Below are 13,735 nucleotides of genomic sequence, written 5' to 3'. Positions count from 1 at the left end.
TACGATCTGATCTAAAAATGTGCCTTCTAGAATTAAAGCAGTTTTATTGCAAAATATGTGCTTTAATTATATAATCATTATTTTTATTTGCATATGTAGCCTATGATAAGGTCATTTGAGTTTTACAAAAATTCTTTAGTGATGTAAAACAACTACAATTAATAAACACATTTTGAGTATGCAAGAAAATCTGAATCTTAAACTTTCATTGGGACCCCAAGAGTTCTATAGTACTAGTACTAGTCAGCGTTGATTTAATATTCATATGTGTTAGTTAATGTTATTGTGTTTTCTCAACTTCACCAAATTCTTAAAACTAACATTTAATGATATGTCTCCCGCTGCAAAAAAAATCAGCAATGGCTTAGCAATATATCTCCGCTGGCTAAAATTTTCGAGCGGAGTTATGTCGTTTTTTTGCGGAGATATGTCGTTTTTTTTGTTCGGCGGAGATATGTCGTTTTAAAAGCGCCATAACTCCGCCGTGAGATATGACGTTTTGTAAACGACATATCTACGCGCTGAGATATGACGTTTCAAGGCGACATATCTCAGCGCGGAGTTATGTATGTCTCTATGAAAAGTTATATCTCCGCCGATCTTCCACCTTCCAATAGAATAAATTTAATGTGTTTATACCCGCTACCCATAGGGTAGAAGGGTATTATAACTTTGTGCCGACAGGAAATGTATGTAACAGGTAAAAGGAGGCATCTCCGACCCTATAAAGTATATATATTCATGATCAGCGTCAACAGCCGAGACGATCTAGCCATGTCCGTCTGTCTGTCTGTCTGTCTGTCCGTCTGTGTGTCTGTCCGTCTGTCCGTATGAACACCTAGATCTCAGAGACTATAAGAGATAGAGCTATAATTTTTTTTCGACAGCATTTGTTATGTTTGCACGCAGATCAAGTTTGTTTCAAATTTTTGCCACGCCCACTTCCGCCCCCGCAAATCAAAAAATCGAATAACAAGCGTAGATTTAAAGCTGGAGTTGTCAGCCAAAGTAACTAAGACCCCCAGTAAGTAGGCGTTTTTGCCCATACAAAAGTATTTCTTTAATAACTTCGACAATTTTTATCTGATCGCAACCAAATTTTCAGGAATTATAACTACTATAGTTATTATTATATACACCTGTGTTGCGCTGAAGAAGATTCCCATATCACCCGTCAGTAAAGCGAAGCGCTTTGAAATGCATCCAAGAGCCTTTAGCCTTTTGGAACAAAGTTCTTTTCAATTATTGGAGCAATTTGACATAAAAGGGCGAAAATTTGAGTGGCGCGAACCTGGCACAGCCCTTGATGCTGCGTAACCTTGCGCCAACAGTTAAGTACGGCGGTGGCAGCGTGAGCAACACAGGCATGAAAGTCCTACTTTTTGGAAATTTTTCGGATTGTTTTATCATGTAAATCCTTCTTATAGTTCTCATTTATGTCCTGACCAATTTTTGCGGCAGTTGACCCAGGATTACGCCTCACCGACATCAAAAATCTCCCGCTCTTCTCGATCGGGTCAGTTTTGGAGGCCTACCAGAATGTGGCTTTGATTGAACTGTGCCGGTTTGATTCCAATTTTTTTGGACTTTTTTAATCATAGAATGCGTTTTAAAAACAAATTCGACAATTTCCCGCTGAGATTTCCCTTTTTGGTCCAGTTTTGACGAACGGTTTCCTCCTCGGGAGCAATTTTGGATGAGTGGATCGAAATACCACCAGAATTCACCAAAAATTGGTTTAATAAATGCCAAAACACTTGATTGGCACAATAAAACCTTCCTATTTATCCTACCCTCGTACTAATTTTTGTAATGTTTTATTAATAAATGGCTTTTTTTTAAACTAATTTAAGTTTGTACGCAGACTTTTTCTGATTCGAAAACAGGTGTATTTTTTGGTTTTTTGATTTTAATTAAAAAAAGTTGCTGATGGAAATAATTGGAGACTGGTTATATTTTTTCATAATAGATATGTTGTTAATTTAAAAAAAAATGAAGCCAATATCTTCAATACAACTATTTTTATTTAACATCAAAGTTGGGCGTTAAGTTTGTACGCAGACTTTTTTTGCTTAGTGTATATGCATTTTGCAAAGTGAAGATCAGCGAAAATTTTTCGCACACGCCAATTCCGTTATTTCTAGTACATTGAATAAATTTCTATAAATATATTGCCGCTGAACTGAATAGGTTCATCATGTGTGTGGTAGAAATGTATCTATAATTCCTAATCCAGTTTTCCGATTTACATAATTTTTTTTTCTTTAATTCTTAAATCATTTGAAAAGGTTTTTTTCAAAAACATATTATTTATTCCTTATTTATTTTTTTTTAAAGCTTAACAAAATCAATGATTTATTTTTTTTTTAAAGCTTAACAAAATCAATGATTTATTTTCGTTCATCTGAATGGGTTCAACCTGAAAAAATTCAAATTATATTTTCATATTTTTGGCACTTGGCTTATGCTTAAGTACATTTCTAATGTAATTTTTAATAAGTTTAATAATGAGTGAAACCGCCGTTTTTCGATATAACTTCATATAAACGATCTATACAAATTTTGCAGTATTTGCAGCGAAATTGTTGTCCAGGCCGTTTGAATTGCCGCAACTAAAGTTGTTTTGCTATCAAATTGCCTGCCTCCTTCATATACCTTGCGCGATAGCAACCCCCATACGTTTTCCATTATATAATATTAAGGTCAGGTGAATATGGGGGCCATTCGAGCAAGACCACATTTTGATCCTTAATCCATTCTTTTACCACCTTAGTTTATGAATAGGAGCGTTATCTTGCTGGTAAGTCCATTAAATAACTTGAAAAATTGGAGTAATAAGGAAACGCTATCTGTATTATAGATTTGTAGGTTTCTGCCCTCATTTTGGAAGTAACAATTTGCAGGTCACAAGTGCTAAAGACTGATACCGACCCCCAAACCATTACGCCTCCTTCACAGCTAAGGCGACGGTTCAGGAAATGCTCTTCCTTTCGAAGATCGTGATAGTAATAATTGTATCCATCGGGGCCGTCCAAATTAAATTTTGTTTCGTCGGAAAAAAAACTTTCTGCCATTCGCTCGTCTAGCTCATGTGCTCACGCGCAAAGAGCAGTCGTGAAGCTTTATGTGCATCATTTAACGGTGGTTTTTTTTTTTAAGTTTCACTCGTTTTAGATGATCAGCCGACAAAATCATTCTTTTAACTGTTGACACACTAGCTTTAATTTTGGGTGCTAAGAGATGCGAGTTGGTCGCAGCTCGCACAATATGCCTCCTGTCTGCCGCAGAGGCGTGTTTGACTCCGCCTTTCATGTTTTTGCCATATTCTAATTTGTTTCTCAAAAAATTACTCACAACATTTTGGCTTCGTCCAATTTGTTGAGCCATCGCAAAATCGCTCAACAAATTGGACGAAGTACCACTTTCATGAGAGGCTTCGATTTGGCCTCTTTCATATTCCGATAATTGTTCTCCGCGTCCCATTTTAAGAAATATATTAATTTAAAGAAAATATTGTTATTTACTCCAAGTGACCCACAAATTTAGATAAAAAATAAACAATTAAAATGATGAATGAATGATATTGATAATGTGTGCCGTTTAAAGGATTGTAAAGCACGGGTTTATTTAAGTGCAGATAAGGCTCGCGTTTTTTCCAATCCTGAGAAAATAAAGCATATTCATGGACCACAAGGCCATGAAATGGAAAAAATCGATGTGCTGTCGGAAATAAAAAATAAAATTGTTAAACTAATTCCGACGACACCAAAAAAATATTTAATGATGTTCTCGCGAGGTAAGTACACATACACGTACGCATACATACAAGAATTAGTATTCATATGTACATATATGTGGTATGTTTTATGTATGTATGTACATTTATTCAAAAACATGACGGTGTGTGTGTATGTTTTATTCAGGAATTGATATACATATTTCAATTTAATATTTTTTGTTTCGTTTTATAATAATTTAGAAAAACAAACGGTGAAACGCACTCTACAAAGAAAAACACAACCCTTTCTTCCAAAATCACCAATTACTCCAGAGGATGTGCGCGATGCTTTTAATGATGAAAATATCATGAACCGTTAGATTAGTAAGAATAATTCTGTCAGAGAATTGTCCATATGTATAATATAATATAAGTTGAATTGATTTATATAAAAATTAATAAAAATAATAATACATATATAATAACATAATAATACATAATTCCATGACGAAATTTTTGTCCCGTGCGAGACTCTTTACATTGAAAATAACATAAACTGAAACAATTTTAAAAATAAGAAAAGGTTACTCTTATAGCTCTAGATTAGTACTTTAATTAGAGCTAAGAATGGTTTTTGAATTTTCTTTCTGTTTTGTTTTCTTTTCTGATAAATGCATAACGAATTTATATATTTTATCGTAAGACAGAACAAGTACCTCAAATCAATCTTAGCTCTAAATATAGTGCTTATCTAATACTTTAAGAATAACATTCACTTATTTTTAAAATTATTTCAACTTATATTATTTTCACTGCAGTGCACTGTAAATAGTCTCGCACGGGACAAATTCCGTCATGGAATTACCCATATACTAAATAAAGACTTGTGGGAAACTGCGTTTTTAAGGAATTGATTATATTATCGTTAAGTTATTAAGATTTCCATTCAACTTTCAGTATGAAATTAATTTAAAAACACATTAAATTTATTCTATTGGAAGGTGGAAGATCGGCGGAGATGTAACTTTTCATAGAGACATACATAACTCCGCGCGGAGATATGTCGCCTTGAAACGTCATATCTCAGCGCGTAGATATGTCGTTTACAAAACGTCATATCTCACGGTGGAGTTATGGCGCTTTTAAAACGACATATCTCCGCCGAACAAAAAACGACATATCTCCGCAAAAAAAAAACGACATAACTCCGCTCGAAAATTTTAGCCGGAGATATATTGCTAAGCCATTGCTGATCTTTTTTGCAGCGGGAGACATATCATTAAATGTTAGTTTTAAGAATTTGGTGAAGTTGAGAAAACACAATAACATTAACTAACACATATGAATATTAAATCAACGCTGGCTAGTACTAGTACTATAGAACTCTTGGGGTCCCAATGAAAGTTTAAGATTCAGATTTTCTTGCATACTCAAAATGTGTTTATTAATTGTAGTTGTTTTACATCACTAAAGAATTTTTGTAAAACTCAAATGACCTTATCATAGGCTACATATGCAAATAAAAATAATGATTATATAATTAAAGCACATATTTTGCAATAAAACTGCTTTAATTCTAGAAGGCACATTTTTAGATCAGATCGTAATTTAAATTATACAAAGGTCCATAATGGATGAACCTCAAATTAAATTTAATAAACTGCATTTTACAGAGGTTTCCATCCGATCTGCTTTTCCCGATCGCGATGTAGTTGGGTAAGCAAGTGCAAGCGCAATTGGGTGGCGCTTTCTAACATTACGTTACACAATTTGCATTGCAGCATTGACATATCTCTTCGACTACAAAATAATTGAATATGTTAATTATTTGTAAGGTAAATACTCAAGGCGTATAAATACTTACAAGTTGCGCCACTCGTAAAGTTGTTTGCAATTCGCTTGTAAGGCCAACAAGTTACTCATATTCTCGATTTCGAGTTCGTAATAGCAATGTATGGGCAATATGGCTCGCTTGCCAAACGGTTCGGCGGCAGGTTCCAAATCAGACATGTCCTCCCAAACATAATCAGAATTTGACAGGTTACGTTCAATAAAACTCCGATCTTTGTTCAGAAGCCTACAAAATAAAGAAATTAAAAAGAATCGCAACAATTGATAGTTATTTATAAAGACAGTGTAAGCAAAGATTGCAGTTGATTAAAAATAGTAGCACGACCCTCATCTCTAGCGGTGGGCAGTTGATTAGGGTCGCTGTGGAAGAACAACATGTCGATATTGTAACGCATTTGATTGATCTAAAATATAAGTTTCAAAATTTTAAAATTAAATCAATTATATTGCAAAATAATATTTACAATACGATATATCGTCCTCAAGAACTGCGACATCCAAATTAACGACCATGTCGTGCTCTTCAAAATGAGATTGCATAGTTTTTGGATTAAAGCCAAGTCCAGCTAAAATACACACGTATTTCGTACGTTCCTTATTGCATTTGATTTGCATGGAGGGACAAAAGAGCATAGTCATCAATGCAGAAAAGCCGTGAATATTTGGCATAAGAGTAGTGCCTCGAGCAGTCAACTTATCACCATCGGTTTCACTAACAGACGCTGCCACCACCATTTGATTATGACGATCTTGTGGGTCGGAATCTAGAAGAACACCATTAACTGATTCTCGCTCAATAACCACAGTCTTAAATAAGCCGACGCGTAGCATTGAACACATAGATGTTTCAAGTGGACTGTATGGCCCTTTAAGCATTATAGTTTGATTGCATTTATTCAGAGGCGGTGGCTTCAAGTTTTGGTCAGTTGGGTTCTGAGCAGAACGTAAATAATCCTCGTTGATGTGATGTTTTTCCTCATGGCTTACATGGCACTCAACCTCTTGCTTGCGTATGCGAAAGTCATGATCCTTACGCGACATATAATCTTCATCTGCTCGACGAGCCAATTGTCGTTCCACAAGTTTGTCATTGAGTAGTCCATCACGCATATGCAGTAATACAGCAGCGACGTTGTTGACCAATGAGTATATCTCCAATTCAATAGTTCCGCACTTTGATACTGTAGTCAACATTTCGACTGCCTCATTATCCCAACGGTTATAGTTGCTAACCAATGACGATGGCTGTATCAAAGCCAGCCGGCATTCAAGCATACGCGGTGGCAGTTGATCTAATTTATATTTCAGCTCATATGGCATCACTCGCAGCTGATCTATAGCCAATAATGCTGTATTTACCGTAATCAATGAAGCGCACACTAAACTTTGGATTCCCATTTGCTTGAGTTTCGACCCTGATGACAGTTGCGCGCTGAAAGTGTTGCTTATGCATTGCCAGAAGCTCCAGGCCCGTTGTAATAATGCTTGGATTCTTCACATGACAGCTAAGGTGCTGTGGTGAATTAATTAGTTCAGTCATGCTGTCGATGCGATCCAACAATTCATTTGGTTGAAAGTAAAACTTGCTACAATTTACAATCTACAAAAACAAAAATGATTCGTATTTATTAGTTAAAAACTGTGTCGTTTATTTATATATCGGGATTTTGCACTTACATGCGATATTTTGCCTGCCACAATCTTGTCAAAAACAGATGGTAGCTCAACATTCCATTTCTTGCATGGTGGCACCCAGGTGCTGTCAATGACAACTCCAATCCCGTGTTGTTCAACATACTTAAGAGCACTGGTTTTTCTGAAAAAAAATCATCAAAAATTTAATGATTAAAGAATCGAAACCTTAGAAATATAGCTAACATTTTCATGAAAAATGGACATTTCATTTAGAAAATATTATCAATTAAAGCGAATTGTACTGTTATCTTACTCTATAACGTGAAGAGGGCGATATGCATTATTTAGACGCATTCTAACAGCCTTGTAAACCTCGGTCGCGACGCGTCCCGGCACATGAATGGGATTCATGTAATTATATTCATCGTCATCCTCTTTAAATGTTACAAATATCTTTTCAGAACCATGCGAAAATGTAACATCCATTTTCTTGGCCGGAATTTTTGCCTCTAAAAAATAATTCCTTAATCCGTCGAGTATATAATTCACCCATATACCGTGGCTCAAATTTAGTAAAGTAGACAGTGCGACAAGGATCGTTGCCATTAATAGCTCGGTATATGTTGCTATCGTAGTCCTCGTTTGCTTTATCGGCGCGCATGAAATAATTGGGATAAAATGCGCCGGCAATAATTACTTTCAAAACTATGGATTTTTGACGATCATTCCAAGACTTGCAAGCACTAGATGGCATGTTTTGTAGATACATAGAAGTACAGCGTTGCTGCAGGTCTTGTACCATCAAATGCATCTCTCGAAGAGAACGCAAACAAACACAAAACCGCCGAGCCCATTGGTGTTCCGAATCCTTTTGCATTCTGTCCTGACATATGTTCAGATACATCTAAAATGATCCCAAAATTCATAAATTTTACAGTCAAATACTTTGCGTGTATATTAAGAGACTTTACTAACTTTGTACATGCGATATACAGCAATCATGTCCGAGCCAGAACCATCGGAGAAAGCGTAGCGCATCCAAAAAGCTTCATTTTGTCCTCGTCTTTCAGTGAGAAACAATCCACGAACAGACATGCCAGCAGCTATGAGACAAATTCGGACAAGACCTTGTTTCTCAAATCTTCAATAAAATGTCGTGACCTTTCGTGACTTACCCATGATAATAGCCTCGTCGAGGCAATTAAATACGTAACCAATTATAATAAGGCGGCTCAAACGCACGTCTAGGGGGAGACGTGTCATAATGCGACCCCAATGGGTGATATCGCCGTCGAGATCCTCGTAAACTCCATCAACCGTTGTAAAAAGGGCTCCAACTTCCTTCAGCAAGAGGACCGTGTTGTGTATGTCGAATAGATTTGGTGGCGACATCGCTAGGGCCAGAATTTCAGTTGGGCTACCCATGTCAAGTTCCTTGGCTTTTAGTATCGAATTCTCAAGTGGCGATCGAAGCATCTCGGGGACTCCAAACTCTTTCATTTCATTTAAATAAAAGTCCTTTGTGACCATACGATAAACACGACCACTTCGTAAACGTCCAACACGTCCAGCTCGTTGGCGACAATTCACTTTGGAGGCCCACTCCAAGCGAAGGCTTTTAAAATTCGATGCAGAGTTGGTATGTAGCACTTTGGTTAGGCAAAAGTCAATGACATAGGATACATCTGGCACGGTTATAGAGCTCCCCGAAATATTTGTAGTCAGTATCACCTTGCGATGGCCAACGGGAGGTGGTTGAAAGACTTCTGCTTGAGCCTCAGGCGACAACAACGAATGGCATCGCACAATTGTAATTTCAGTACTGGGACTGTGAATGTGAAATCAATCAGTTAACGGATAATAAAATATTAAGTTAATTTATTTACTTTTCTCCCATTACTTGTTTAATATGCTCGGCCATAGTATCAATCTCATGGATGCCTGGCAAAAAAAATGAGCACTGCTCCTGTGCGCTTCGACTCCTCATAGGTTTGTCGGGATGTCCCAACCGCCTTGCGTTCCATGTTGTCAATCACCAAAAGTATTTTAATGGCATCGCCATAGCGATCTGGTGATATACCTGGTTCCCGCTGTTGGGGCTCATCCTTGCAATGAATATTCTTGAACTGATCTCTATAGAATTTAACTAGCGGATATTTGCGGCCATGACTAGCAGTAACCACGGGTGGTATCCACGAAGTGCTAGCAAAATACTTGCAGAACTCGTTAGCATCAATAGTGGCAGACATCAGGATGACTTTGACATGACGTGAATTCAGTGCCAGCAGTCGGCGTACAACAATCAACAAAAAGTCCATGTCCTCATCCCGCTCATGTACCTCATCCAAGATAATGTGAGTGTAGTGTGTGAGTGTCTTTTGATTAATGAGATTATTCAACAATACACCTGTGGTACAATACAATAAGCGAGTGTCCTCCATATTAGCGGGACGGTGTAGGCCAACTTGATATCCACACACAGTTCCTGGTTGCCATTGCCGTTCCTGACAAACACGATTGGCAATCGATATGGCAGCGATACGTCGTGGCTGTGTTACAACAATTTTACAGAATTCGCGCCTCTTGAAAGCTTCATCCAATATGTACTGCGGCACCTGTTGGAAAAAAAAAAACAAATTAAACTCCCGACACCTATTATTAATAAAAGCAAAACACTGCAATATATATACATAAATGACTATGATCAAATATATACTTAATACGGTTACACACATTTTCTGTATAAACGAAGATACTCTACAGTATGTAATGGTTAAAAAAATCTTAGAAATTTAAAATAAAAATTCATGAAATTAATGTCAGTTGTTGCAAGTTGCAACGTCTTGGACGGTACCAATGACAAGTTGAAGCTGTTCTCATCATGCTGTAAAGAAATACAATCAAAACACATGTACTCAGTGCAGACCAACCACATCGAGATGATTGAGACAAACATTGGCGGTGTTGCATCTTACGGAAGAGAGTTGCCTGCTGATGGCGAGCTAACGGTGAAGGAAACTCAACGAATTGCATGCATATAATTTATTCCATTCATCTCAAACTTGGGACCCGCTTGTCTGTTTTGTCAAGAAACTATGTATATCACGCACCCTTTGAGTAGCACAACTCCCAAAGAAGCTTTTACTTTTAGCAATTCGTACAAGAGAATGCATTTCTTGGTGCTTGTGAAATTTTGGAAAACCCTGAAGACAGCAAAAGCAATGGACTCCAATAACATCAATTGAAGCCAAAGAGAGTCAATCTCAACGAAGAGCTTAACTGCCTAGCGATTTATAAGCAACTCTGCCGACTTGAGGAATCTTACAACACGCATATGATACGGCATACGCACTTCATCTGCGCCCACAAAGATCTTTATTGATATTCAGAATATTTTCGTTAAAATCAGAGGTCTGCATAGAATATTTAATCCATATATAAATTAAAAAGCATACCTGTGTAGTTTTACCACAGCCCGTCTCTCCTTTTAATATAACCACCGGATTATCATTAATGGCGGCCATAATTTCTCCACAATGTGCATATATGGGCAAATTCTTGTCCCGATTTAAATCGAAGTGATGTTTCTCATAGTAGGCTTCATCAGAGCGCACGCGAGGCTGCTCTTCCATTTCGCCGTCATCGTCGTCACTATCCAAATCATTAAGTGTTTTTATTGCGCACTGAATAGTTGTTCTTGTCATCATCCATCTGTAAAGTCAACATACATATATATACATGTACATATATTCTTGAAAGATGTCTCAAATTCCCATTCATTTACTTCGCCGTACCCACACTCATTCAATTTTAACATACATACATACACACATCGTGTATAAACTTTTTTTCTTACTTTCTTCATGAGTTCTTTTTCTTTCTCGACAATTTCATTCACATAATCCGTGCCAACCATTTTGCGTTTGATCGGATTGGAGTCTTTAGTCTCCACGGCTAGAATTTTGGGATCGCCAGTTATACACCCTTGTAAAGCGGTTCCTCGCTGGAATTCCTTTGAAAAATCGAAAAAGTCCATTATATCGGAGTCCATGCTGACATTAAGTTTCAGCGTTCACTTCAAATAAAACTAGTATGCAACAGAGCGGTTAAGCGGTAAATGAAAAAAGCACCTCAAAATATCGATATATTCATTAGTTAGACAGCGTTTACCAACACAGACTAAAATATTCGCAGTAAACGGACTAGCTGTCTATAAACTATCGATTTTTTTCGCTCCAATATCTAAATATTTTTAATTCTATTAAAATTAAATTATATCTTTAAAATTAATTTAAATGTTGACGATATATTTAAAAAATGTGTAACGCTTCTGCTACTGAAAATACTATTTTTATAATTTGAAACTATTTTGTAAATGGAAACTTATCGCTGTTAATAACAGCTGTCAAAATGTTAATTCGTTGGATGGCAAACACAGCATAACATACAAATTCATTGAACGTGACAGTACTCAATTCAGAATTATTTTTCCATTTGATGTTAACAAATAAATAAAAAATACAAAATCTAGAATTGATGTTCTCATTCATTCTATTGTTGTACAGTGAGGATTCTGTCAATGTAGTTTTGCTTTTGGAATCAAAGTAAATATTCCAATATTTATATAATTTCATTAGTATTTTATATTTTTCAATATAAATCGGTTAAAAATACTAGCAACTACTAGTTATGTGTATATGTATGTGGTGCGCTTCTAACCTATACCCTCGTTTCGATGTTAGTAAATGCATTGCTGCATGTACACATGTACACATGCGTGCATATAAAAATCGAAAGTTTATTTCAACCTTTATTAATTTATTACTTTCAGGCGGAAATCAACGTGACCTGGCACGAGATAAAAATCAAAAGAAGCAGGCTGAACAGACAAAAGGCAAAATAACTGATGGAATGGCAGTGGAACAATTTAAATCCAAGAAAAAGGGATATCACAAGAACTGCAAAAAATGTATAATGTCATCTGATAATTTAGGGACGTTGAATTATGCCAGAAAAACAGAAGAAAAAGGATAAATAGTCTGTTGATACTGCTGGACGGAGCAAATAAAAACGCTTACATGTAGAGAGGGCAGAGATTAACGTACTGTCTTGCTTGGAGAGAAAACATATGAGATCAAGCGCAAAACTTGGAGCAAAAATCACAATCTGGGAGTGGTATCTATTCTTCTGGATATTAAATTTTTAATCACAAATAAGTAGCTAATAAGCTGCCAAATAGCAACATCTAAACACTCATCTCACAAGAATCTTGACAGAGCCGCTCGTCTTCACCATGCTTGGCATGCTTTCCAAGGACAGTAAAAGCCGGAGAGCGGTCCCAAAGTCAAATTTGCAGCAAGCGTAGGCGTAAGTAATAACATGGAACAAACTATAATCCATTACGTTTCTTCTTTTTTGTTTTGCATCAGCCATAGGAACATGCCTTTACTCTTTCAATAAGAATTGGCTTGACCTCGGACATTGGCTTTTGTCCAAGTACTGTATACGCAGAAACGCAGAGACATGGATTTTTAAATAATGTAATGGAAAATACATTATCAGATTGGAAATTAACGTATGTTCAATAAAAATAGTCCTTTTTGGGTGTACACCTGGTTCGAGTTCCGGTCAACGCGTTCACATCATTTGGTTTTCACTCTTTCTACTCATAAAGGTGACAGCTTTGCACATTATATAGATGTAACAATAAATACATACTCTGCATAATAACTGTTGGTTGAATTCGGATGTTCTTGTACAAGTTGGACTCAAAGTTTGATATGAATTTGCATTCGATTCTGGGCGTTCATGGTCGGGGATTTATGGTTAATTCATTCAATCGTTAATCTCGGCAAGTTTATTACAAAACCGGATTGCCTGACTACTGGATTGCTCGTCCGTTCCTAAAATGAACGGCGGTCGCCTGGCCAGTAACTAGCATATTGATGAGGCCCCCATACTTTCTTGAATCGTTCTCAGACGCATCATGATGTGCGCCAATATCGATGATAGATAGTGATTATGTGTTCCGGTGAGTAAGCAATGCAATTCCACGTGAGCTGTTCGCTTCATAATCTATCCATGGCTTCCTCTACTTCAGTGTTAAACTTAACGAGCAAAATCAATTGATCATCGAATGCACTAAACAAAGACTCAAAACCTTGTTCGACAAAATTCAAATTTAAGGACTTTTTAGTAAGCCCCTAAATCGCATGCCCTACTACGCGTTATGTGAGTTGGAAATGAGAATGTTGAACTAGTTGAACTACGACAATGGTTGTAGATAACTTATCTAACATATGTATGTAGGTGTAAATAAAAAATAATATACGTTAACCGAATACAATAACAAAAAAGTAAAATTAACTTGAAAACTTAGTTCTGAGTACATGTAGTTTACCGGTCAACCTCCACACAACATAACCCAAAGAAGAGGCTATCTATAAATTAAAGTTTCATTAAATTTGAATATTTAAAATAAATATATACATATATATTTTCATTTTGTCAGCAAAGTTTCCATTGATGGTC

At 36.5% G+C, this 13,735-nt stretch overlaps 1 long non-coding RNA gene and 1 pseudogene across 5 annotated transcripts; one reads left to right on the top strand and one right to left on the bottom strand.

The window, feature by feature from the left end:
• Positions 1 to 5,159: 5,159 nt before the first annotated feature.
• LOC117577263 (probable ATP-dependent RNA helicase spindle-E) lies at positions 5,160 to 11,379 on the bottom strand (annotated as a pseudogene).
• Positions 11,380 to 11,626: 247 nt separating this feature from the next.
• LOC117577264 (uncharacterized) lies at positions 11,627 to 13,735 on the top strand. 5 transcript variants are annotated; one of them, XR_007955671.1, is made up of 5 exons: positions 11,627 to 11,808; positions 11,882 to 11,941; positions 12,036 to 12,571; positions 12,634 to 13,235; positions 13,305 to 13,632. It is a non-coding gene; the product is annotated as an uncharacterized LOC117577264 (long non-coding RNA). The 5 variants fall into 5 exon arrangements; XR_007955670.1 differs by lacking the exons at positions 11,882 to 11,941; positions 13,305 to 13,632 and adding an exon at positions 13,721 to 13,735 and having other exon boundaries at positions 11,628 to 11,808; XR_007955669.1 differs by lacking the exons at positions 11,882 to 11,941; positions 13,305 to 13,632 and adding an exon at positions 13,716 to 13,730 and having other exon boundaries at positions 11,628 to 11,808.

The sequence above is a fragment of the Drosophila albomicans genome, unplaced genomic scaffold (genome assembly GCF_009650485.2).
Source record: "Drosophila albomicans strain 15112-1751.03 unplaced genomic scaffold, ASM965048v2 utg000145l_pilon, whole genome shotgun sequence".
In the NCBI taxonomy this organism is placed as follows: domain Eukaryota; kingdom Metazoa; phylum Arthropoda; class Insecta; order Diptera; family Drosophilidae; genus Drosophila; species Drosophila albomicans.
The sequence above is the reverse complement of the archived record's forward strand: the minus strand, read 5'-3'. Positions and strand labels throughout refer to the sequence as shown.